The following is a 26666-nucleotide window of genomic DNA, read 5'->3' as shown; positions in this document are numbered from 1 at the left end:
GACGTGAAACTGTCTTGTGCGTCTATGGAAAGTGACTGAATGGCAGTGAAGCCACTAGTATGCGACAAGTTGCTGGACGTCCGCGCCTCATCGCGGAACGCCAGAGGTTTGTCCACTCTATAAATTAAGATAGCCCGCGATCTGTGGTAAATGTGGTGCAGGTACAAGTGTTTTGGAGCACCTCGTTCATCGTACATTGTTGAACATGGAGCTCCACTGTAGATAATCATTATGTGTTCCCACCTTGACCCAACAACACTGTCAATTACAATTAAAGTCGGCACAAGATCGTCGAAATTGGACCGTGGACCAATTAAAACGTGTCACGTGGTAGGGTGAATCACGTTTTTAGTTACTTCATGGCATTGGTCGTATCGAAATACGTTGTCACTCAGGCGACCGGCTGCTGGAAACATGCACTGCGGCTTGGACATACTTGCTTTACCACGTCACATCGCCATAATGTCACTGGATAGCATTCAGTCTCGCAGTGGGAAGTGGTCATAATGTTTCTGTTTGGAATTGCTTACCATTATTTAATGGAAAGCAAGTGCAACCAGAATATGATTCTTAGTATCACTTCAGTACTTTTATTTTGTTTCTCAGTTGTCTTTGTTGTCTGTTGGCATGACATGTTATTATGATCTGTCATCAGATACTTACATAAAATTATTTTAATCATAAAATGTAGCACTTATAGTATTTGGTGCTGCTCGCTGCATGATATCAACATAAATTTTAAAAGAAAAATACGAGAATTAAAAGGATAGTCTCTTGAACAATGCGCTACATCTAACAGTACCACTACTCACACTCCTGAGAAATAAAGTATATTCCCAACTGTCCATTTTGTTACCATTTTTCCCCAATACACCCAAATCGCTGAAGGCGATTCTCCCTTATAATTCATCTGTTCGCTAATGATCGATTCGCCGACGGGGAATTAGTCACCACCACAACCAAAACCGCCACCACAACCACCACCTTCACGTTTTTCATCATCATCGCCATCAAACAGTACCAGTTCAACGGGTGCTGTGTACAAGCCTCCTGCGAATCTTCCCATCAAGATAAAAGCTCTTCTTCATGACACTGTACAGAGTGCCTGCTCAGTCTGCGATAAGAATGTTTATCTTGTTCATCCAACGTGTTCTTGTTTTTCCTTCAAGATTTCTTTCCAGTTTTGCTCAGGATGTTCTCGTCTGTTCCATCCTTACCGTATCCTCTATCCACTTGAGTCTAGATATTCTGACTCGCTACAGTTGTGATAAGAGCCACATCTATCATCACTTTCTTTCGTTTATTTTCCAGTTTTGTTTTCTACTGGGTGATCAAAAAGTCAGAATAAATTTGAAAACTTAATAAACCACGGAATAATGTAGATAGAGATGTAAAAATTGACACACAAGCTTGGAATGGCATGGGGCTTTATTAGAACTAAAAAAAAATCCCATATTACTAGACGCGTGAAAGATCTCTTGCGCGCGTCGTTTGGTGATGATCGTGTGTGCAGCCGCCACTTTCGTCATGCTTGGCCTCCGAGGTACCCAGACCTCAGTCCGTACGATTATTGGCTTTGGGGTACCTGAAGTCGCAAGTGTATCGTGATCGACCGACATCTCTAGGGATGCTGAAAGACAACAACCGACGCCATTGTCTCACCATAACTCCGGACATGCTTTACAGTGCTGTTCACAACATTATTCCTCGACTACAGCTATTGTTGAGGAATGATGGTGGACATATTGAGCATTTCCTGCAAAGAACATCATATTTGCTTTGTCTTACTTTGTTATGCTAATTGTTGCTATTCTGATCAGATGAAGCGCCATCTGTCGGACATTTTTTGAACTTTGTATTTTTTTGGTTCTAATCAAACCCCATGTCATTCCAAGCATGTGGGTCACTTTGTACCTCTCTATCTACATTATTCCGTGATTTATGCAGTTTTAAAATGTATACTGACTTTTTGATCACCCTGTATATCGCGGGCATCAAGAACTTCACCTCTGACGCCTTAAGTGGTGATGAGTGTAACGGTGCACCTTTCTACAAGACTGGCTTGATTTCGCTGTCTTACATAATTGATTTTGCTTTGATTGGCCCCTTGGAATCTCATTGAAGGGGCCTAACGTGTTGGTAAAACCACGAGATGTTCTGAATATTGTCTGAAATATATTTCATGGGTAGAGGCTCTCAATAAATTACCCTTACGAGGTAGCCAAAATATTCCACATTTTACAGGAATACTTACCTAACTCGATTTTTTCCGGGCACCCTTCTCTAATCACTACCATTACTATTATTTTAGTTTTACTTATTTTGTTATTGTATTTCTGGAATTAGTATAATTATTGATCCAGCCTTAACTGTTCTCCGTTTCTCCCCAGAAAGGTCATCGTCAGAAAAATCTAAGGAATTTAACTGTGCATCTGACTGATTGATGTTCTTCATTATGACATCGATGAAAGTGTTAGGCAATAGTGGAGGCAGAATACCTTGCTGGACTCCACTTTTGGTCTGAAGCTTAAATAAATGATAGCGTGGCTATCGAAATAATTAAATGGTGGTGGTGGTGGTTAGTGTTTAACGTCCCGTCGACAACGAGGTCATTAGAGACGGAGCGCAAGCTCGGGTTAGGGAAGGACTGGGAGGGAAATCGGCCGTGCCCTTTCAAAGGAACCATCTCGGCAAGCGCTTGAAACGATTTAGGGAAATCACGGAAAACCTAAATCAGGATGGCCGGAGACGGGATTGAACCGTCGTCCTCCCGAATGCGAGTCCAGTGTGCTACCCACGGCGCCACCTCGCTCGGTAATAATTAATTGCCGCTACAGCATGAACAAGATGGATGGCTACAGGCTGCCAAGAGCTTGGTTATCAACAACCTCAGTTCAATGAGCCTGCAGTGAGCGCCAGCCAACAGCTTCACTGTTGCAAGTACAGATAGGATGTTCCGCAGATATCATATGTTTAGTCGCTCTGTAGAAGATCACTGCAAAGACGGTTGGAACATTCGCTTAATAGTTATTTTAATACTTCATAGCAAGTGGCTTACGCCCGAAGAGTATTTTATTCAGGATAAATGCCCTTTGCCAAACAACGCACGGCTATTAAAGCGCTCAGACAAGATTTAAGTGTTCCTCATCCGACGGGACGATAAATCCCAGTATACCGACCTTTGTTCCGTATCAGTACAGCAGAGAGCAGAGAATTCCCATTACAGATCAATAATTCCAAAAACCACTTGCAGCGGTAGTATCTTCTGTTTCCATGCAAAACAAAGCCAGAGGAAAGGTGCGCGGAAGGAGACGGAGCGCGCGGTGGCTGTTTGCCCGTGCTGCGGCCGGCCCCTGGCAGCACGGCAACCCGCGGCACGTGCGCCTCTCCAGCGCCAGCAGTAATCGGCTTATTGGAGGTCGCGGCCGGCGTTCGTAATCACCCGGACCCTGCCCCGCCGGCCCGTCAGTCCAGTACGCATTTCGAGCCGGCAGCGCGTGTATATACGGCTCGCTGCGCTCAAGAGCGGCCATCGACCCTCTGTTTAATCCGAGAGAATGCGGGATCCGCTCTCAGCCTGGCCCCGCAAAGGTCGAAAAATTTCGTTAAAAAATTCCGCCACAGATAGGCTCTACCTGCGCACGGCCAGAGGGCTAACCCGCCGTGGAATCGCCTCCAGAGAAGACAGTATTACACGCAGTATCCAAATTCCGATACAATACGTAAACAGTAACAACATGACGCAGAGATAGGAACAACGTGAAACGAGAAAACCAGCATAACAAACGTGCAACTTGGAACTCTACGACCCTTAAATAAACTCAAAACCTGAAAAAATAGTGACATAACAGACATATACATAGATACAGACTTGAGACAGCTAAATACCTCGAAAATGACACATCTTACGAAAAAGTTTCTAGGTAAAAAGTCAATATTAGCAAAAGGGACATCAGTCTGTGCTATACCTGGCCACCTCCTAACCACCTCTCCTGCGTGGAAGGAATCAACTTTTTGTTTCCAAATGGAAACCCCCACTTTGATTGCGTATTCGGCTCTACGCCAAAAAGGACATACGGTTTATTCAAACCATTGTTTTCTATTCGTGATAGACGGCGCTGTCATCGACAAATATCAAAGGTGCCTATTTTGCAATTAAGAAACGAGGCACTTTATTTACGATATAAATGTAAACCTATGTGTCATGACGGTTGATATCTACTTTCAAACGTTTCTTGGGCGCTGTGTTTGTACAGTACATTAACATGGCTAGACACTGACATTTCTACTAAATAAGCTACTTGTATGGTAACGTAGTTTTTTGTTTCCTACAGGTTGATTTTGATGAGACCCCAATCCATCGGAATGACTGATTTCGATGGCCGCTCTCGAACCCCGCCATCAGGGTGATTTATTTCGGTGTGTGTTTCCACCCAACCGCCGTAACACTCGCGCTGACTGCTAAGCGGCTACCGGCGAAACACTAATCGCAACTATTGTACTACGGTAAAGTGTATCTAAAGTGATAATGATAGGGGCACCTGCCAGGGATACACACGTATTGTATAAACATCCACACGTTTGCCTCATGATTCAACGCCCCACCACGCAGCACGCCCCACTGCAGCGCCGGCGCTAACGTCTCGGCACCAATCCTTTCTGGAAACTGTTCTGGCACAGCTTGCGAAATGAAAGTTATATCTGTCGCAGGGAAGATTGAAATAACTTTAATTTATGGCGAGAATGCAAGAAACACCCAAATGGTGAGAGGCGAGTGAATTCACCAACACCAAACACCCAAATGGTGAGAGGCAAGTGGACACATCGAAATCAAGCATCCTAATGGTGAAAGCCAAGGGGACTCACCGATATCAAGTATCCCAATGGGAATAGAAAACTATTACATCCGCATCGTTGTTCTTGGATCGCCCTGAACGTTGTTTATAATCATACAGTGAAACGGATTATAATATTATACTGTGTAACAAATTTGCAACACTAAAGAAAATTCTGAACAGAAATGTCAACCGTCAGAACACACAGTTTACATTTACCTCTTAAATGAAACGTAAAATCAAATATGTCGGTTCTTAAAGTAAATTACACGTATTTTTTGAGGTAGAACCGAACACGCAGTCAAAATGGGGGATCTCTATTTGAAAACACAAAGTCGATCCTTTTCACTTAGGAGGGGGTTCTTAGGTTACGGCCAGCTGTAGCACAGACAGATGTCGCCTTTACTAATACTAACTTTTAAACTAGACCTTTTTTTCGTGTGATGCGTCGTTTTCGAGATATTTAGTTGCCTGATGTTGAGAAAAACGCCACCGATAAAAATTCAGCACCCTCATAGACTGTGTTGAGTGCCTCTGCGGCGCTGCATGTTTACCGCTCGGGTTGTAGTGTGTTACTGCTTCATTTATCACGATCATCGGCTATCAGCTGCCACTCAGGAAGCATATCTGCGCCCCCTCTGCTATCGGTTTACAGGTGAACAGTGTTTGCAACATGCATTCCGGAATACAGCCACGCCCCACAGACGAGTTGAACGGCTTGACTGTCTCATTGCGGACCTGTAGAAAGTTGGATGGATGTATAGGCGGCTTGTTGCACATGTTGGGCACACAATGTATCGGTGTTGTGTCACTGCTTTCAGTTGTGGTATGTGAAACATATCAGACCTGTAGCTCATGTTCTGGACATCATCGTAGTACAGATGCACGTCTAGATAGACGTAGTGTACGAACAGCGGTGGCCGACCGAACCTTATTCACTTTTTGTATCTTCAGGAATCATTGGGAATTATCTGCTTGCAACAGGATGGCGATTACATGTGCATCTGGCCAGGCTACCACTGACACCAAGACGCCGCCAAACAAAGTTGCGCTGATATCTTGAAAGAGTTGACTCGAGAGTGGAATGGCGCTTTATTGTCTTCAGTAGTGTGAGTATATTCTGTCTGTAAATGACTAACCTGTATAGCGTAGACCTGGTGAGCTGCCAGAGTTCATTCACCGACTACACACAGGTGAGCGGGGCCATCAGTTACAGCTCCGGCTCATGTCTCGTTTTTCTCGGGACAAAGTAATCAATATGCATTACATCGCACTGGATGTTATCCCCATGCAACTACTTCTTCTGCAAGAAATTAATGTGCTTTTTCAGCAAGACAATGCACATCCATGTCGTGTAAAACCAGGAAAAAATAGGACAAGAACAATGCGCGATGTTTACTAACAACGTTTCCCCTTTATGTATTAATATATATTTGTTCTTGTAGTCTTCAGTCCGAAGACTTCTTTGGTGCAATTCTCCATGCTACTGTATCCTGTGCAAGCCTCTTTATCTCCGAATAACTACTGCAAACTACATCTTTCTGAAACTGCTTACTGTATTCAAATCATGGTCTCCCTCTATGATTTTTACCCCTGCCCAGCACACGTCACTCCAGTAGTAAACTGGTAATCCCTTGATGTCTCAGAATATGTTTCACCAGACGATCCTTTCTTTTAGTTGGATTGAGACACGTATTTCTTTTCTCCTCAGTTCTGTTCAGTACCTCCTCATTGGTCATGTGATTTACCCACCTAATCTTCAGAATTCTTCTCCAGCAGATATCAAAAATTTCTATTCTGTTCTTGTCTAAACTGTTTATCTTCCATGATTCACTTCCATACCTGGCTACACTACATGCAAATACTTTCAGAAAAGACTCCTTAAACTTAAATATGTATTCAATGTTAGCAAATTTCTCTCCTCCAGAAACGCTATTGTTGCCTTTGCCAGTCCACATTTTTTATCCTCTCTACTTCGGCCATCATCAGTTATTTTGCTGTCAAAATAGCAAAATGCATCCACTACTTTAAGTTTCTCGATTCCTAATCTAATTCCCTCAGCATTACATTATTTAATTCGTCTACATTCCATTATCCTTGTTATGCTTTTGTTGGTGTTCATCTTATATCCTCCTCAAGGAAATCCCACGAGCAACACGTGGTCTTCCTTGATCAAAGTTCTGTGGTTCTATGGACCCTGTATCGTCAACGTGACGGTACACTGCAGCCTAGGCGGAATCACTCGGCTGTGTTCGGTCTGGAAACTCCATTTGATACAGCTGTGCAGCCTCATGTCGTGGTATAACACAAAAGTGATGTCCGCCTGCTCACGATATGGATGTCATGCCGTGTCTGAACGGAGCAGTTTCAGTGGTGTCTTGGCGAGAATTGATTTATTGAGTGTCGAAGTAGACATGTTGTTAAGAAGATTGTCCCAATAATTACGTGGAGACCATGGAACCCTGTTGCAACAAAGAATGTTGATCCATAAACTGCGTCTGCAATAGTGAAAGGTGCTTCTCAATATTCGTATGCTTGAAGTATTGTGAAATATAGTCCTAGTAATACTGTAAAAAATAGTCCTTGTAATGCTTGAGTATGATTAGATTCTATTAAACTATGATGTGCTCATATTACTGTTCTCCTGAGGCTAAAAGAATAGCTGTATTAAGTAATGGAATTTGTATAGGACTAAAAGGGTGAATTCCTATTGGAGGTCATAATATTCCTAGTTCAATTGTTGGTATTACATCTTATTATGTATTACATGCCCACAACGAACAAACTGAAGACAGACGAATGTCGAATATAAACAAGCCTCCCTGGCAACACAACAGCATCTAGGATACAATGCGACAAATGGGCCCATAGGTAAATGGAGTCGTCGGATTGCACCTGGAAAGCAGGCCATGTAGATGACAAATATGAAACCACATTTTACTGCAAATGCAGTCAATATAACCTGGATAAAAATAGTCACCTTTTTGGGAACTGATATGGCTTTTGCGCTTTGTAACAGCGAGCAACTTCATTTCGTAAATATAGCTGTAGCTTTAAAACATTGTTCATTCATCTTTATTGGCGAAACTTAGTTTTGTATGTACGACTCTGCTGTCTACTACGATGGCGAGACAGAGACATTAGTGGTATCACAGTCACCTTCTTTCTGCCTAGTGTGGGCGGGTTGCACTAAGCCTTTCATAAGCTCGCACACTCTGCTGACAAGCAGCTGAAAATAAATGCCTCACCTCACCTACAGTTATCCAGCCAATCAAATCTCTCAGCCGTTCCTATACATACACCTCAATAAATCATGCTCCTGGTATAACCTCTGGTACCTCAAATTTAAAAACTCAAAACAAGGCAACAATTACAGAACGTACTTTTGCAATTTCTTCCGTCTCCCTGACATCCAACTCAACATCAATAACCATCCCACCTAATTCGCTACCACACTGAGATCCTAGCCACAAAATAAGATGGCAACTTGTCTATTAACAGTCTAATAAAAACCTCATAATAAATTAAAATTGCTGAAGCTTTAACACGACATACACACATACTATCTCACCTTCGAAAATGTTGTCTGGGTCTTTGACGCCAAAATTTTATTAGTTCTTATAAGTCCTAGAAGGCCAAGCGCTCCACCTCGCTGACGATATCCACAGTATCTACCACCAGTTAGCAAAACTCTCTCAGGTTACTCATACATCTTCAATAATGCTGAGCAAGGCCTTGCTGCAGTGGATTCACCGGTTTCCGTCAGATCACCAAAGTTAAACGCTGTCGGGCGTGGCCGGCACTTGGATGGGAGACCATCCAGGCTGTCATGCGCTGTTGCCATTTTTCGGAGTGCACTCATACGCGTGATGCCAATTGAGGAGCTACTCGACCGAATAGTAGCGGCTCCGGTCAAAGAAAACCATCATAACGGCCAGGAGAGCGGTGTGCTGACCACATACCTCTTCCATCCACATCCTCGACTAAGGATGACACGGCGGTCGAATGGTCCCTATGAACCACTTGTGGCCTGAAGACGGAGTGCAGTGAGTGCTTCACAAATGCTATACATCCCACAGACTTGAATATTATAATCTAGTAGTTTGCCATATTCTCTCCAATCTTTGGCTCCTGTCATGTCTATACTAATACATCAACCTCCACAACCTCCTTAACAACGTCAGCAGATCCCCTCTTGCTATCCGGCTCTGACATCTTCCAACATTACCAGCTACAGCCCTAGTCTCCACATCCTCTCCTTAGATCAAAGTTCCAATAACTCTCCTGGCATCTTGACACACTCTCGCTCCATTTTGCTGCAGCCTCTATTTATACATCCACCTTCACAGACCAACATTATATCATCACTCTCAAACATGGCGACCTATATCTTTATCCACCTATCCTTTCTAATCCCATCTTCATACTAGCTGTACCATCGCAAATTTGTATTGTATAGTGAATCATCAAAATCAATCTTTTTGCTGTAGTTCAACTTTATTATTATAATCTTTTAACTAAAAAAAGCTATATGCTTGTATTTCAGTATTGTTTAGCTGGAAATCATCAATATGCTACTGCCTACTCGCCGCGCCCATTTGAACATTGATGAAATGATTAATAAAGAAGCGTCCTGTGTAACCACCTGACTCTTCTTTTTTACGTTAACTGACTTGCAAACTTATATTTTTTTATTTTGGATCCCAACATTATCACAATTTGCGATTTACTTGATGAATCTGGTACGCAGTTTAACGACCGCCGCTGACGGTTGCGGTGAAGGGAGGTGGAAGGGTGTGGGATCTACAATAGTCACGCTACAACGAACAGTGCCTTTCGAATTTTCTCTGCTACCAACTGTGGTCACCGGCTACGTAGCGTCAGTGATCAACTCAATGACCTCATTTTAATAAATATTATAAAAAAACAGGAGTAGAGTTTAAATTAACTATATTCCGACTTCCTTCGTGTGGTTTCAATTAATTACTGAGCGCTATATAGAACTATTGCAAGCGTTACGTGACCAGAAAAATACTCAGAACGGCTATTGTTTATAGTTAAAAATTTCACAATTTCCATAGCCGTGCACTGCTTAGTGATAATTTATCTTTATGGAGAGTACAGAGGCTAATATATCCTGCCACAATCAGATATTTTAATAATCTTACGAACCTGTAAATGCAGGGTCTTGAATAATTAAATACGAAACAGCTAAATAGACAGTATAACTTAGGCATCAGACAAGAATCGTCACCTTTGGTTAACTTTTGTTTGCCAAATTTATACTCACTTATGAGTCCGTGCGTGAGCATGGGCATTTTATAAGAGTGTATCAATAAAGCATAGTCCTTTACAATTTACCATATGCCGTATTCCAGTGCACAGAAATGAAATCTCTGAATTCTCTAGTAAGTTTTTCTCGTAATTTGTTGATATTCTTTTCCTTATTCTTGGAACATTGTCATTTACACTTCCCTATATTTCATACTAACCTTGAAGAAACAGAAATACAATTATCAACGTTTTCTCGATGTGCCATGTAATGCATTTCTCTTTCGGGTTGACAGTTTCAAAACTGGTCTGAGTCGGTGACCCATGATTTCCTTTTCTTGTGTCAATGCATTTATCTTAGCCTAGCACTTACACCTGAAGTTTTAATTTATTAATTGCAAATATTTCAATTTCCCTTGCAATTTTCACCCCCGTGTCTCCATCTAGTGTGTGGAAGATATTCTCAGATGTCTTAACAAGTTTCCTATAATCTAGTTACTGTTCTTCTAGTTACTGTTCCCCACATTTTCTTTTCATCCCAGATTCTGTGGAGAGCACCTTCGTTACCTATCAGTCCTCTCAATTTTCTGATTGCTGCCTTAATTGTTTCTAATAGATTTCTTTTGATGATGATCATGTTCTTTTTCCTGTTCTAATCCGCTTCTTGTGTGCTTGTTACTCCATCCGACATACGTTATTACACTTTCATGGCAGGAAAACTAAAACCCCTTTCTCATTTCTACTTATTTTCATCTTTCTTTGGTATACCATCAACCCATATTTCGTGCTCGGTAAACTATTCATTCCTTTCGACAGGCCATCCTCACTTTCACACCGTGTAATACAGTACTACTCCAATAACAAACTGTTAATGTTAGAACTGAACAGTTCGAGTTGAAAATCAGAAAAACGGGCATCTTCACTCACAATGTGATCATGGGCATGCGTAAACACGATAGAGGTATAAGAATAACTCTGAGTTGATGTGGCGAAGGATTTAACAGATAAAATTAAAATAGGTATTAAGGAGTGCTGAAAAATAATGCCTCCAAATTTTTTATTTAAAATCTCTTAAAGATTATTAAATAAAACAAATTTTATTAACATTCTCCATGTTTATTCTTCACCTCTACGTGTTTATTTCTCGACGTAGTCACCCTGGTGACTGACATACTTCTCCAAATGAGAGACCATTTTGTCGATATCGTCACTGTAGACAGCTTCACTTCGATGGCGGAATCACAACCTCACCTCTGCTGGAACCGCTTCATCACTATCACAGTCAAGTCCTCGAAATAAGTTTTGGAAGCAGATGAAAATCGGATGGGACCAAGTCGGGATAGTAAGGAGGATGATCGATGACAGAAATCCCAAGGCGTCGAATTATTGCAGTAGTCGCAGCACTCGTTTGTGTTCTGGCATTATCATGCTGAAGAAGCGTGTGCTCCATGTATGGACGGACTGTTCGAATTCGAAACTAGATTAGAACATGGAGTTTGTCACGCGACGACACAGTTAACGTTCCACATCGCCGTGTTAAACACTACGCTAGCGGCTAAGGATTGCAATCACGTAGACATGAAGAATAAAGACGTACAATATTAATACCACTCGTTTATTTTAAAAAGATTTAAAAAATTTTTGCTTACAGAATTCGGAGACATTACTTTTCAGCAGACCGTCGTATGTTTTCAGTGAATTAACACGAGAGCATAAGACTATTTTAAAAATTACTTCATTCTTCAGCAAAGGAATAAACCTTTAACTGTTGCTACCTTCAAGGTATAAAAGAAAAGTAACTGTTACGTCTGCCACAAAATAAAAAGAATAAGAATGAAAGTTTCTCACGATGTGAAGGAATGAACAAAATAGTTCACTGTTCCCAATATGGTCTTGCGAGGAAAGATATATTTGGATAGTTCAAAATTACAAAATTTCCGAGCGTTACAATGTATAAGATAGGCACAAGATTTGTAGAAACAGCGCAGTCATGACTGCCGCATGTGTAACAGATAAATTTGTCACAGAGATATAGGGCGATCACACAGGAGGAGCGGCGTCCAGTCCCCGGCTAACGAGAATTCCAGAGCGCAGAGAGACTCCTTGATTGGGTTTCGTGAAACACGAACGCGCAGACCCCAGCTGTGTGAGAGAGGCGTCGAAAAAGGAGCACGAATCCGCGACTAGCCTTGCAGCGAGCTGTTTATTCGAGACTCCATTAGCGCGATACTTCATAACCGCGTTCCTAGAGTGTGCACTTTTTCCCATGTATATAAATTGCCTCGTTATAAAATGTAAATTTCCCGACGCTTGCAGTTGGCTTGCTGCGCCAGCGCCTGCCCGCCACGCGCTATGCAGACCCGCAACACAGAGGTGGTCAACTCTCGTATCAACTGCTCCGCCCACGGTCCAAGCTGTTCGGGGCAGCGTCTGACAGACTAGCAGTCACTTCAGCGGAAGACAGCTCTAGGTAAGCATTGTCTCTGGTTGCATGACACACTCTCCTCACACAGTCACATTTCTGAAAATTATTCTATTCTCTCTTTGCGTAGTCGTACTGTAACCTTGTTATTGGTACTACTTAAAAAACAGTCCTAGGTTGCACGATGTTCTTTATTAACTCCAGAACGACACGTTTCGCCCGAATAGGGCATCACGTAATGTTAAAAAAATCGAAACTTTCTTTTCAAAAGGTATACGTTAAAGAAAGAATGATAGCGAATAAACCGTACTAAAAGACAACGTCATGCGTAGCAGCGTAGAAAAGTCATCTTACGCAAAATGGTAACACAGCTGTACTCTAGGGCGGCGCCTGACCCTATCTGTATTCATTTAGTGCGCTATGTCATTTCGATTTCTATGTACAGACAACAGTCTGAATATCAAACGAGAAATCAGTGAGGTTTTAAAGCCTTCATTGCTCTTCCTTCTTAAGGCAACTCGACATACAATTTTCAGCACGATGATTCTCAGCCGCACTGGGTGTTTTGGCAGCAAACATTCTCGAGTAACGAAGGCTACCGCTGCTTCAGTGGCTTGCAATTCATTTCCTGAAGTACTTAAGGGTCAGAACGTTGTTTCAAAAACAACGGAAAAATGCAAAATTTAAATAAACGCAAAATCTCAAAAATTGGCATTTTTTTGCAGAAGCTCGAAATTTAGCGTAGACTACAATTCGAGATGCTTATAATAATTTTCACACCGAAATGTCGTCTCTAAACCTGGCAGAAAATCCAAAGAGATTCTCCCGTATGTAAAGTACGGTAGCGACAAGACGCAATCAATGCCTTTTCTGCGTGATAGCAACGGAATTACTATCGATGGCTCGTGCTGCTAAAGCAAAGTTACTGAACACAACCTTCCGCGATTCCTTTACCAAAGAAGAGTAAATATTCCAGAATTCGAATCAAGAACAGCTGCCAACAAGAGTAACTTAGGAAAAAGTGTCCTTGTAGTAGTGAATCAACTTAAATCACTTAAAGAAAGAGTGTCTACCAATTTAGATTGTACATCGGTTAATTTCCTTTCAGTGTATGCTGGTACAATAGTTCCATACTTAGTAGTCGTACACAACCGCTCGCTCAACGAAAGATCCGTACCCAAAGACTGGGAAGTTCCACAGGTCACACCCATATTCAAGAAAGGCGGTAGGAGTAATTCACTAATTTACAGACCCATATCACTGACGTCGTCATGCAGCAGGATTTCGGAACATATACTGTGTTCCAACACTACGAATTACCTGGAAGAGAATGATCTGTTGACACTCAGTCAACACGGATTTAGAAAACATCATTCTTGTGAAACACAACTAGCTGTTTACTCACTCGAAATGTTTAGTTCTATTGATAAGGGATTTCAAAATTACTCCATATTTCTAGATTTCCATAAGGATTCTGACACTGTACCTCACAAGCGACTTGCAGTCAAATTCCATTGTTATGGAGTGTCGTCTCGGTTATGTGACTGGATTCGTGAGTCCCTGTTAGAGAGGTCACATTTCGTAGAAACTGACACAAAGTCATCGAGTAAAATAGAAGCGATTTCCGGAGTTCCCTAAGGTAGTGTTTAATGCTCTCTGCTGTACCTTATCTATATAGACGATTCAGGAGACTATTTGAGCAGCTGTCTTATGTTGTTTGCAGATGATGCTGTCATTGTCAAGTAAAGTCATCAGAAGATCAAAACAAATTGAAAAACGATTTATAAAAGATATCTTTATGGTGCGAAAATAGGCAGTTGATCCTAAATAATGAAAAGTGTGAAGTCATTCATATGAATGCTGAAAGGAATCCGTTAAATTTCGGTTACACGATAAATCAGTCAAGTCTGAAGGCATTAACTTGAAGTAAATACGAGTACCTAGGAATTACAGTTATGAACAACTTAAATTGGAAAGTACACATAGAAAATGTTGTGGATAAGGCGAACTAAAGACAGCGTTTTATTGGCAGAACACTTAAGAGATTCAACAGGTTTACAGAGACTGCCTACACTACGCTTGTCTGGCCTCTTTTGGAGCACTGCTGCTCCTTGTGGGGTACTTACTAGATAGGATTAACGGACTAAATCGAGGAAGTGCAAAAAAGACGTTTTGTATCATCGAAAGTTAGCGGAGAGCCATGATGCAGGATTTGGGAAGACTTTTTCATTATGACAGAATGTTCTCACGTAATTTAAATCACCAACTTTCTCCTCCGAATGGGAAAATATTTTGTTGACATCAACCTACATAGGGACAAACGATCATCACAATAAAACACGGGAAATCAGAGCTCGCACGGAAAGATATAGTTGTTCGTTGTTTCGCTAGCTGTTCAAGATTGGAATAATAGAGAATTATTGTGAAGGTAGTTCGGTGAAGCCTCTGCCATGAACTTAAGTGCGATATGAGGAGATTCGATGTAGATGTAGATACAGTTCACTTGTCCACCCTTTTAGCTGCGTGGTCAGCGTGACTGACTGCCCTGTGGGAGACCAAGGCTCGATTCGTGGTAATACCAGAGATTTTTGCTTGGTGGGAGGACTGACGTGGAGTACACTCAGACTGCTGAGACAAAATGAGGAGCTACTTGGTCGATTAGTAGTGGTTCCAAGTTCAAGGAACCAGACAACGACCGTAAGAGCTATGAGCTGGCCACTTACCCGTCTATACTGTATCCGATGACTCCGTTGGCCGTGGATGACACGGCGGTCGGTCGGACTCAGTTGATCCGTCTAGGGCTACAACGTGGAACGTAAAGCCACCTTACTCCACTTGACGGAATTAGGGCCGTTAGGCCCTCTCAAAGCAGACTTCTTTTGCAAGTTAACGTTACAATATGTGCAGTGCACGACCAACACACAATAACAATATAATTATTATAATAATAATAACAGTTATGGAATAAATGGTGTTTCAGAAATGTCAGTCTAATTAACAAAGTGTTCAACAATTCACTCACTATTTTTTGTGAGTAACTGTATCTAGCAAATACAAATGGCAGGAATACAATGGAATAAAATCTTAGGTCGAAGTTTACTGATTGAGAAAAGAGTGAGAATTTAAACAAGAATAGGTAAGGATGAAGAAACCACGCATTTCTAGGTAGCTTGTGAAATGGAGAAGGTGATGGAGAAATATGTCGAGGTAAGCACTGATACAGGAAAGAATTTGGACGTATCAGATCAGCTACTGCAGTTGTAGAATCATGATATATAGTTCAAAGCGAAGAGAGGTATTAGGCATAGTAGTGATGAACAAAATGATGAAGAACACAGCATGTGTGTAAACGGCGTCCTCTGTCAAGTCACATTTTTCGTCGTCGAGACAACGAATGTTACACACATATCTCACGCAAGCATTCACAACTAGCTCGAGTCATCTGGAGTTTTAAGCATTTGTACTGTGTTTAATGACATGAAAAGACACTGTCTGATCAAAAGTATTTGGACACCCCTACGTAATGCGGAATTCTTAATAGATGTGTCGAGAGACGGATTCGCCGTTGTAAAAGATGGTGGGAGTTACTGTGTTGTCAGCAGAGTAACAGCAGCAGAAGAATGAATCGGTCAGGAGAGTTCAGAGACTTCAAACGTGGACTCGTCATTGGATGTCACCTGAGTAACAGATCCGTCAGGGTGTTTTCAGTCTTTCTAAAGCAGCGCAAGTTAACTGACGGTGATGTGGCTATGAAGTGGAAAAGCGAAGGAACGACGACGGCCACATAGAGACAAGGCAGGCTACCGAGCGTTGTGGGCAGTGATTGTAGGAATTCACATGAAATCAGTTATGCCAACAGTCCACCAATAAAAATAGTTGTACATACGTAGTTAAAAAGAATTCGGTACGATGGTATAGCAAGTCCTTATAGCTGGCCGCTGTGGCCGAGCGATTCTACGCGCTTCAGTCCGGAACCGCGCTGCTGCTACGGCCGCAGGTTCGAATCCTGCCTCGCGCATGGCTGTGTGAGATGTCCTTAGGTTACTTAGGTTTAAGTAGTTCTAAGTCTAGGGGACTGAACTGTTGACCTCAGATGTTAAGTGCTCAGACCCATTTTTTGAACTCTTCATAAGCAAAACATTTTTATAGCAAATTCTAAGCGACGCTTGAGTTGGTGCAGAGAGTGACTCCGTTGCATAGTGGATGAATGGAAACGGACCATTTGGAGTGACGAATCACGTTATACCCTTTCCCAATCCGATAAAAGTTTTTCGATTTGACTAATGCATGGAGAACGTTACCTGCTACCAAATGTAGTACCAACAGTGAAGTACAGAGGAAGTTCTCGTCGTGGCTAGGGTGTAATCCCTTATTGCGCTTAAGAAGAGGCTAAATGCGGAACGATACGAACACTTTTACAGCATTGTGTAGTGCGCATAGTAGAGGAATAGTTCTAAGACGATGATTGTGTTAGCACGACAACTCACCGTCTTAAAGCAGCATCTGTGAGGCAATTCTGTGTGGATAGTAACATTCCTGAAAGTGACTGGTCTCTCCATAACCCTGGCCTGAACACAATGGAACACTTACGGGATGTGTCACAACGTTTACTTCGTTCCACACCCTACCATCCAATGTCACTATCTTCTTTGATTTCGGCTCTTTAGGAATTATGGGCTGCCATTTCTCCAAAGACATTCAGACACCTCATTAAAAGTGTCGCCAGCAGGGTTCAAGCTTTCATAAATCTGGGAACACTCCATGTTAATGTGTACTTATAAATTACTGGACACATTTGATGCGATAGAGTAGTAAAGACCTGACAGGACTAAAGATTTGAGCAATTTTTGTTTCATTTCAGGTGGAAATAAGTTTCTGAACTTTTTTGCATTGCATGTAGATAAGAGAAATATTTCCTGTGTGTCGTGATAGATTAGTTTATTCTTCACAATTCAAATAGTCGTCCAAAATATGTCGATAACTTTCCCTGTTTTTAATAAGGTATTTGATACTATGGAGGAGTATATAAGGAACTGCTTCACAAAAATGATCGCCGACCAACTTTCGACGTGATATAAGTATTATCTGCGACTTGAGGCCCACGTTTTTGTGCCCACCCATATGCTGAACAAAGTTCGTCGTTTATGTGTGATACGGCAGCAGCTTGACATCCCAGGTGACTGCATGGTAGCTGTTGGTGCTTACAGGTGTCGCATGTGTAGCGAGACTCCACAAGAATAAAACTAGACTTTTTTTATTCCATGCAACATATTTTGTGGACCCTGACAGCTCACAGTCGATTCACAGCATACCAAGGTCATAAAAACGTACAGTTTTGTATTACGTATGGTTTATTGTCGTTAATGTATTAACCTGTGGTATATAATCACTTTCAGTGCATTCCAATATCTGTCTCCTTTTATTCTCAGTACGATTCAAATTTCCTTTCTTAAACGTAATTCTTCCCTCTAGGCGGCTACAGTTTCTCTTATCCGCTGTCGTTGGTCCGTACGTTATTGCGGTAGACAGTCCCTTCCTAATTTAAATTCTTTCTAGAGTGTGAGTCACCACACAAAAAAGGATGTTTGTGTCTGCGCCAGTGTGTGTGTGTGTGGGTGTGTGTGTTTGTGTGTGTGTGGGTGTGTGTGTGTATGTGTGTGTGTGTGTGTGTGTGTGTGTGGGTGGGTGGGTGGGTGGGTGGGTGTGTGTGTGGAGGGAGTGGGAGGGGAAGGTAGAGAAAGCAAGAAGGAGACTGAATTCACATTCACGTATGTATGCTGGGGAGAACGCGACGATCAATAGCCACATTTATACACCGCAGACCCCTCATGAATTGCGCCCTTTCAGTCCCTCTTGTAATTCTAACCTAGTGAAAACTTCACACACTTCACAAGAATATTCAGAATTACAGTGATGTATGTAGCACACATTTCCAGCACTGTCTATTTGAAATGCAGTATAGTGTCACCTACAGCTTTTCATTCTCTTTAATATTATGCTTGTACATTTGCATTGGGGAACGAATTGCTATACGATACACCGGCAGGTACACCCTACAAAACTTGGTAATAAAATACTTACAACTGTCCACAAGCAATGGAGTCGTCCATGAACAATGAAATAGGCGCTATGTTATTTCTGTACTCTTGTTGACATTTTATTAGGGTTTCGTAAGCAACATACACTCCTGATGAACTCATAATAACACTTTCTTTTCTTTTCTCACGAGTGAAGCACTTTTAATTTTACGAAGGTTGCTCAGAAAGTAATGCACCACATTTTTTTTCCTTAAACAATTCTTTATTGAACAAAATGAGAATTACACGCACGAAACAATGCTGTTTTATCTACACCCACTATTTTTCCACGTAATCTCCATCCCATACTATGGCCTTCCTCCAGCGCGTAACAGGGGTGTGTATTCCCTGCCGGTACCAATCCTTGTCCTGGTGGCGCAGTCAGTGCTTATGTAACTACGCTACTGGAAAATGAAAAAGAACACAATTAATTCGTAAATCCAGCAGAGGGGAAGTTTACTGACACACTCTTGAGGACGTATATAATAAATGATCACACTCATAGAGGCACACGCATATCAGTACAGCCGATAGGGTTTGCGAAATATCAACGGTAGTATCCTGTCTACTAGTCTCCTTTTGCAGCAATGCAGGCTGCAGTTCTCCCATGAAGACGACCGTAGGGATGACGAATATAGTCTGGGCGAATGGCCTACTACGCAGTTTCCATCTAGTGCATCAACTGGGCAATCTCCTGCTGGTCTTGCAGACCGTGAAAATGATTTTTCATCCGGTGGCAAACGCGCTCAATGGGGAATAGATCTGGTGATCGTGTTGAGCAGGGTAGTTGACGCACGCCTTGGAAAACAAGTTTGGAGGCACAGGATACACGTGGACGGGCAAAGTCCTTTAGGAAAAATACATCGCCTTGTTCGTGCACGAAAGGTAGCACAAGTTGAAATATATTTTGGATGTATCGTGTGCGGCGACGCGGTTCTTTCCGTCCCTTTAACGACGGACCTGCACCTACCTGTGAACATTGTCTCAGCAGATCATCAGTAGGAAAACCGAGTGAAACCTACTGTACTCCGACGTGAACCAGGCTGCAATTAAAATCACTAATCTACGTTTCGGGAGAAACACGAAATGAAAGGTTGGAAATTTTGTCCTCAATTAACATATTCTGAAACTTAGGTGAACAAGTATCACTGCCAAGCCCATGCTAGTCTTAACACAGTCACTCACAATCCCTTTCACTCACGTTAGCAAGTTTATGGTGTTGCATTTCCCGAAAACGTAATAGCTACAAAAATACTAATTGTTTTTGATGGAGAACGCTTGCCAAATATTAAGTCTGTCGGTACCAAATGAAGTCACAGATTTTAGCCACCGACGTGCTCAATACGCCAGGCGGAATATATGTCTTTTTTCGTCACAAAATTCACTTAAAAAATTCCGAAATTTCTGCACACTCATCGGAACAATTATGCTGTCACTTTGCCACACTTTTGATGCATGAAACACTGCTAGATCCGGCAACTTATCATTTCCATCGGAACTACTACTACTACTACTACTGCACACGTCCGATCTCTTTCATGGCTAGGCTTCGACTCGTCTCTAGAACACTCTAAGTCTTCTCTACCTGCAGAGAAAGTCGCGCGAAGAATATTGCTTTACCATTGGTCAGTTTACTCAACAGCCAATAGCAAAACAACATTCTCCCGCGTCAGTCCGCGCTTTTCATCCATAACCAATGGCAAAATAGTAAACCTTATGACTGCACTTTTTACCGACGTAATTATCTAATATGCTGAATTTTTGTTTATGCATAAAGTTATTTACTATTGTTATTTATACCTGAATTAACTTTCCCCTTACCATAAACTTACTTTACAAATCTATTCTACAAAAATCCCCTTTGTTCATATCCACACTTCTTCGAAATGTTCCCACACTAACTCCTACTACATAACTCGTTAAATAATTATCTTTATATTGACATTAATTCACACTCACGCATAATTCATGCTGCTAAAACACATTTATAACATTTTACATACACAAAAAGACATAATAACACTTTATGAAAATACTAGAACAGTTTATGAAAAACATTCTATTATTTTAGTGCACTCTACTGGGCACAATCGAAGCTAAATCAGCCCCCTATCCAATACTGTCCTCTATCGGCTGATACATAAACTACGTGCGCATCCAGTCTCGCGTCACCATCTGTCACTATCCAGCTCTGAGACACATCTCCCACTTAACCGCTTCCAAGGCAGGATCGTTATACGGCGCTACGCCTCTCGTGCACTGTTCAATGAGGAGAACAGCCGTAGTTATTATGGCTCCCCATACCATGATGCCGGGTGCTGGCCCAGTGTGATTCAGATGTTGGTGCTCACCTGCACGACGCCACGACCATCACTGGCAGCAAGGCAGAAAGACGACACGTCTCCATTCGCCCTCCCATAAGCGTCTACCATGACACCACTGGAGGCGGGCTGCAAAATGTTTGTGGTTGAGCCGAGGACCCCATAACTACAAACAAAATCGTAGCCTTGCATCACGGAGACGGTTGCTAGTGGTCCTCGCTGATACCCTCGGAGCAAGACCTTAATTTGCTGTGAAATCGCGGTGCCGTAAGATACGAAACTGCCTTGGCCTGCGACGGCCTTGGCGTGCATCTGTGCATCGCCGCTGATCGGACCCGGACTGATGAGCATGTTCACCTACTGCTGAGCACTGGCGACAACATCGATGAGCTGTAGGGACCTCTCGTCCAACGTGTATCGCTAGGCGGCGGTTTGGCCACCCACACTGCCGCAGGCCCACTATACGCCCTCGCCTGAACTTCGTCATTTGCACAAACGGTTCATGTCCATACTTTCGCGGCATGCCAACAATGTTGCACACACATGCAGAGCTCCGTATGCCTCTGAACACTGGCTGCTATTGGTTCTGGACGTGAACAACTAATGCGAAGGTGGCACAATTCCACAGCTGATAACGCCACCTTGTTTTATCGCAGCGATGCGCGTTTGACCATGGCATGAACTGCCCTCTGATAGTCTCCCGTGCCCATATGGCATACCTTAGTCGCTTTCATCTAAGTGTTCCTTTATTATTTTCAAGTAGAAAATTGTTCAAATGGCTCTGGGCACTATGTGATTTAACTTCTGAGGTCACCAGGCCACTAGAACTTAGAACCACTTAAACCTAACTAACCTAAGGAAATCACCCACATCCATACCCGAGGCAGGATTCGAACCTGCGACCGTAGCGGTCTCGCGGCTTCAGACTGTAGCGCCTAGAACCGCTTGGCCACTCCGGTCGGCTTTCAAGTAGAGTAATGTATAGTATGCCTGGACATGGTAAGATGTTCTGTTGAGTCGGAAGACGTCATTTACTCTGTCCAAACAGTATCTTTCCCACCACGGTTCACACAAAGCGCATCAAATTAGTATATGGCTGTTATAGCCAATAAAGCCAGACTTGTCAGTCTTCCATACTTTTACTTTCAGTATCGTCCTAGGTTATTTCATCTACACTACCCTCCATAAGTTTGGAAACACCTAGTAATTATAGACAATGGAAAGGAAATTTTTTTTTTTTTTTTTTTTTTTTTTTGCCATCAGTCTACTGACTGGTTTGATGCGGCCCACCGTGAATTCCTTTCCTGTGCTAACCTCTTCATCTCACAGTAGCACTTGCAACCTATGTCCTCAATTATTTGCTTGACGTATTCCAATCTCTGTCTTCCTCTACAGTTTTTGTCCTCTACAGCTCCCTCTAGTACCATGGAAGTCATTCCCTCATGTCTTAGCAGATGTCCTATCATCCTGTCCCATCTCCTTATCAGTGTTTTCCACATTTTCCTTTCCTCTCTGATTCTGCGTAGAACCTCCTCATTCCTTACCTTATCAGTCCACCCAATTTTCAACATTCGTCTATAGCACCACATCTCAAATGCTTCGATTCTCTTCTGTTCCGGTTTTCCCACAGTCCATGTTTCACTACCATACAATGCTGTACTCCAGACGCACATCCTCAGAAATTTCTTCCTCAAATTAAGGCCGGTATTTGATATTAGTAGACTTCTCTTGGCCAGAAATGCCTTTTTTGGCATAGCGAGTCTGTTTTTGATGTCCTCCTTGCTCCGTCCGTCATTGGTTATTTTACTGCCTAGGTAGCAGAATTCCTTAACTTCATTGACTTCGTGACCATCAATCCTGATGTTAAGTTTCTCGCTGTTCTCATTTCTACTACTTCTCATTACCTCCGTCTTTCTCCGATTTACTCTCAAACCATACTGTGTACTCATTAGACTGTTCATTCCGTTCAGCAGATCATTTAATTCTTCTTCACTTTCACTAAGAATAGCAATATCAGCGAATCGTATCATTGATATCCTTTCACCTTGTATTTTAATTCCACTCTGTAACGTTCCCTGGCAAACTCACGCTATTAATCAACAAGAGTTTATTTGTACCATATACGCCGCTCTGAGCAAGTTGTATATACCGTAATTATTGAACAAAAAATATTATTGAATTTTGTGTAAAAGACATTTGTTATTATCGTAATATTTTTTGTAGTAATATTCTCTCTGTATTTAGGATAGTAATTTTTCTATATTCATTATGTGATTGCGAAATGTGTCAGTATCTGCGATAACAGAGATGTGAAATTTAGCCAGAGGAGAATAATATTGTCAAATTACAAAGAAATGTTAATAGTCAGCAGTAGTATAAAAGAACCATGTACAGCGTATTCTTTGGTCTTCTCTGTGTAGAGCTGAATGCGAGAGGAAGCTGTGTTGAAGCGATTTATGAATGTGTAGACTTCTTTTGTCTCTGTCTAGATTTAGCCGCCGTTAGAGCAGAAGTTACAAATTAATGTGAGTTGAATTATTGTTTGATCTAAATATATCAGAATTTATCAAAAGTGTGTATTATTAATGTAAATTAGCTTGCCCATGTCATCTATAAAATTTCTTTAAAGAATTTTCAGCATTTTTAGCGGTGTTGCTGGGCTGTGCCGCGACCGATCGATTTGCAGCGGCGGCACATTTAAAAAATTGTTCCACTAAAGGAAAATCAACCAAACCCGTAAATCGGGAACAGATAGATAAAAATTAACAGTGAATTAAGAAATTGTTCTTCTTTTACAGTGATCCTGAGACTCATGAATTTTAAACTAATTATACGTTTGTGCATTCGTAGGCGGATAGTTAATGTTAGTTAACATTGAAATTTAACAATTTTGGTTCTTTCAAATAACTTAAATGTATAGCAAAGTAGGTTTGATCAGTGATAATTAAATGTCGGCTTGGTAATAATTAACCATTTTCTGCTAATAGAGATAATCTTGTGTTCCATAGTTAACGCCGGGATAGAATTCAGTAAATATTTAACAAAAAATCCACTGCATTTAGAAAATGTGTGCCAAGGCCGAATGATGTAAAGGATTTAATTCTCAACTAAATATTCTTAATCAGTCAATATGAGTTCACGTAATTTTTAAATGTACGTAATTCTTTTGAAGGTGAATTTTTTTTATTACCACACGTAAATAAGAGAGAGGTTCTACAACAAAGTTCGTACTTGCAGAAGAAAGTTAAAGAGAGGCAAATTAAGTAACTAAAAGCAATAATAATTAATAATTATTCTTTAACGAAAACAATAGCAATTTCGTTAAATTGGCGCCCAACATGGGGCTCGAATATGCAGTGGACACTAAATACCCATGCGATAACTAGGGAATTATTATAGTCGAACTTTGTTGGAGAACATTTAATAATTTTTCCATGTATTGTATGTATTGCATAACCAATATTGTGTGGTAATACCTGTATATGATTTTTTGCATGAGAACACTATATACCCAGAGGCAAGCTGAAGAAGAGAGCTCATTATTTCGAAAAATTAATTACCTACCACAATATCAGGGGGCAGCTGCACCCAAGATAGATCACCAAAAGGTAAAGCGACAATGTAGTTGTCCTGTGGGTAGTAAAGTAGCCTCAGTGCAGTGTTCTCGGATCATTAGTGGTGTGCTTGTTGTTAGTGCTTTGTTTTAAAATAACAGGACATTTGAGTAGTTAGTCACTGTAGTATATAATAAGTGTGTTTTAACAAATGACCATTTCTTGTGTGATTATGTCAGTGAAACCTGAGTGTTAGGATATTTAGTTCAGATTTTATTTCTTTTGTTTACTATGGTTAGATTGCGTAGTCAGAAGGATATCAACATGGATAATGAACAACAGTTAGTAAGTAGTGATACCGAGTTAGAAAGTGGGACACAAAGTAATGTTAGTGACGGAGTTCAGGAAGTACAATGTGAGAATCTGGGGGCAGAAAGGCAAGAAATGTTGCCACTGCCACCCAGTGATTCAGTTGATAGCGGAAATACTGTGCCACCCGCAAGCAGTGGACACGGACCAGAGAGTGGTGAGGTGTCAGAAGTGCAATCATTAAGAGTTATGTTCGAGCGCATGCTCAATTTCCAAGCTGAATTTGTACGTATGCAAGCAGAGCGTGAAAGAGAACGTGATGCTGAACAAGCAGAGCGTGACCAGAGATTGGTAGCTGAATTTGCATGTAAACAAGCAGAGCGTGATAGGAACGTGATGCTGAACAAGCAGAGCGTGACCAGAGATTGGTAGCTGAATTTGCCCGTATGCAAGCAGAACGCGAAAGAGAACGTGATGCTAAACAAGCAGAGCGTGACCGGCGCCTGCATGAGAGAGACTTGCAGTTAATGCAATCTTTGGAAGCTATGCAAAGTGAGATAGTTAGTTTGAAACAAAACTATGAAACCATACCCAAAACGGTGCAAGAACTAAGCGAAAGAGTAGATAGTATCCAAGTGGCTAACGCCAGTATCGTAGAGGAAATCAGTGTACTGACCAACAGGGTGGAACAATTAGAGATTGACACAAATCAAGTAATTGAGCACAAAGTGTCCGAACAAGTGCACAAAATGAAAAGCGAATTTATAAAGGAAATAGACGAGAAAGTGCACGCCGCGATTGAAGCCAAAGATGTGGGCTCAAATGCGGAAGTGCAGAACCTGAAAAAGGTGGTACACACTGACATTCCGCTGTGGCAGCGGAAATGGACGAGAAAGTGCATGCCAGGTCCAACAATGATAGGCATATAAATACAGCAGTAAAAAAATTGCGACTGCGAGACAGAACAGGTAACCAATGTAAGCGAAACAAATAAATGTCATTCCAAAGTAGTGATTGAAGAAAGCCTGATTAGAAACCGACAGTTTCAGATCTTTACAACGGAGAAGAAATCTGTTCACCCTGTAGTGTTTATCAAGGGATTTAGAAACATTTTGCCTAGCGTTTGGAGTCATACACAGAAAATACAGTTCGTTATGTCTTACATACAAGGAGATGCTGCATTATGGGCAACCGAAGCAGCTGACAGTTGCGATCCATATGAGCAATTTGAAAAGGCATTCTTGGCCAAATATTGGTCAACATGTATTCAGGAGAGATTACGGAAGGAGGTATACAATCCAGAGCCGTATTCTTCACGATTAGGCAATTTGCGAAAATATTTTGAGAAGTACATTAATAAGACCCGTTATTGGGACGAGCAGATTTCATCCCGGGATTTGATCAGACTTTTGAAATCACACTTGCCGATACACGTAAAGGAAAAACTTATACACGTGCCCGAAAATGACATGGAACATTTCTTGTCTGTTCTGGACTCAATTGACCTGATTCAGGAGGATGTTAAGGCAGCCTCTGAACAGGCTAGAAGTAACGTAAACGGTTACAGAAATGGTCGAAATAACACGCCTCCACCAAATAATGGAAACGGCGGAGGTAACAATAGGAGACAAGATTATGTACAAAACGGGAATAGAGGTAGAGACCGGAACGGCAATAGTCCGCCGGTGAATAATGACCGGAAAAGGAGGTCTGATGACCGATATGAAACAGGCCCACCAAGCAATAGTAGATGGAAAAATGCCAGGGGGCCGTGGAACACTAATACCTATAATGATGCAAACCGAACTTGGCCACAAAACCAGAGGCCCAGTACGGACCGGCCAAAGAGTGAAGGATATGACAATAACCGACCGCCA

This window comes from Schistocerca americana, chromosome 1, assembly GCF_021461395.2.
Source record: "Schistocerca americana isolate TAMUIC-IGC-003095 chromosome 1, iqSchAmer2.1, whole genome shotgun sequence".
NCBI classification, from domain to species: domain Eukaryota; kingdom Metazoa; phylum Arthropoda; class Insecta; order Orthoptera; family Acrididae; genus Schistocerca; species Schistocerca americana.
This window is presented reverse-complemented; position numbering follows the sequence as displayed.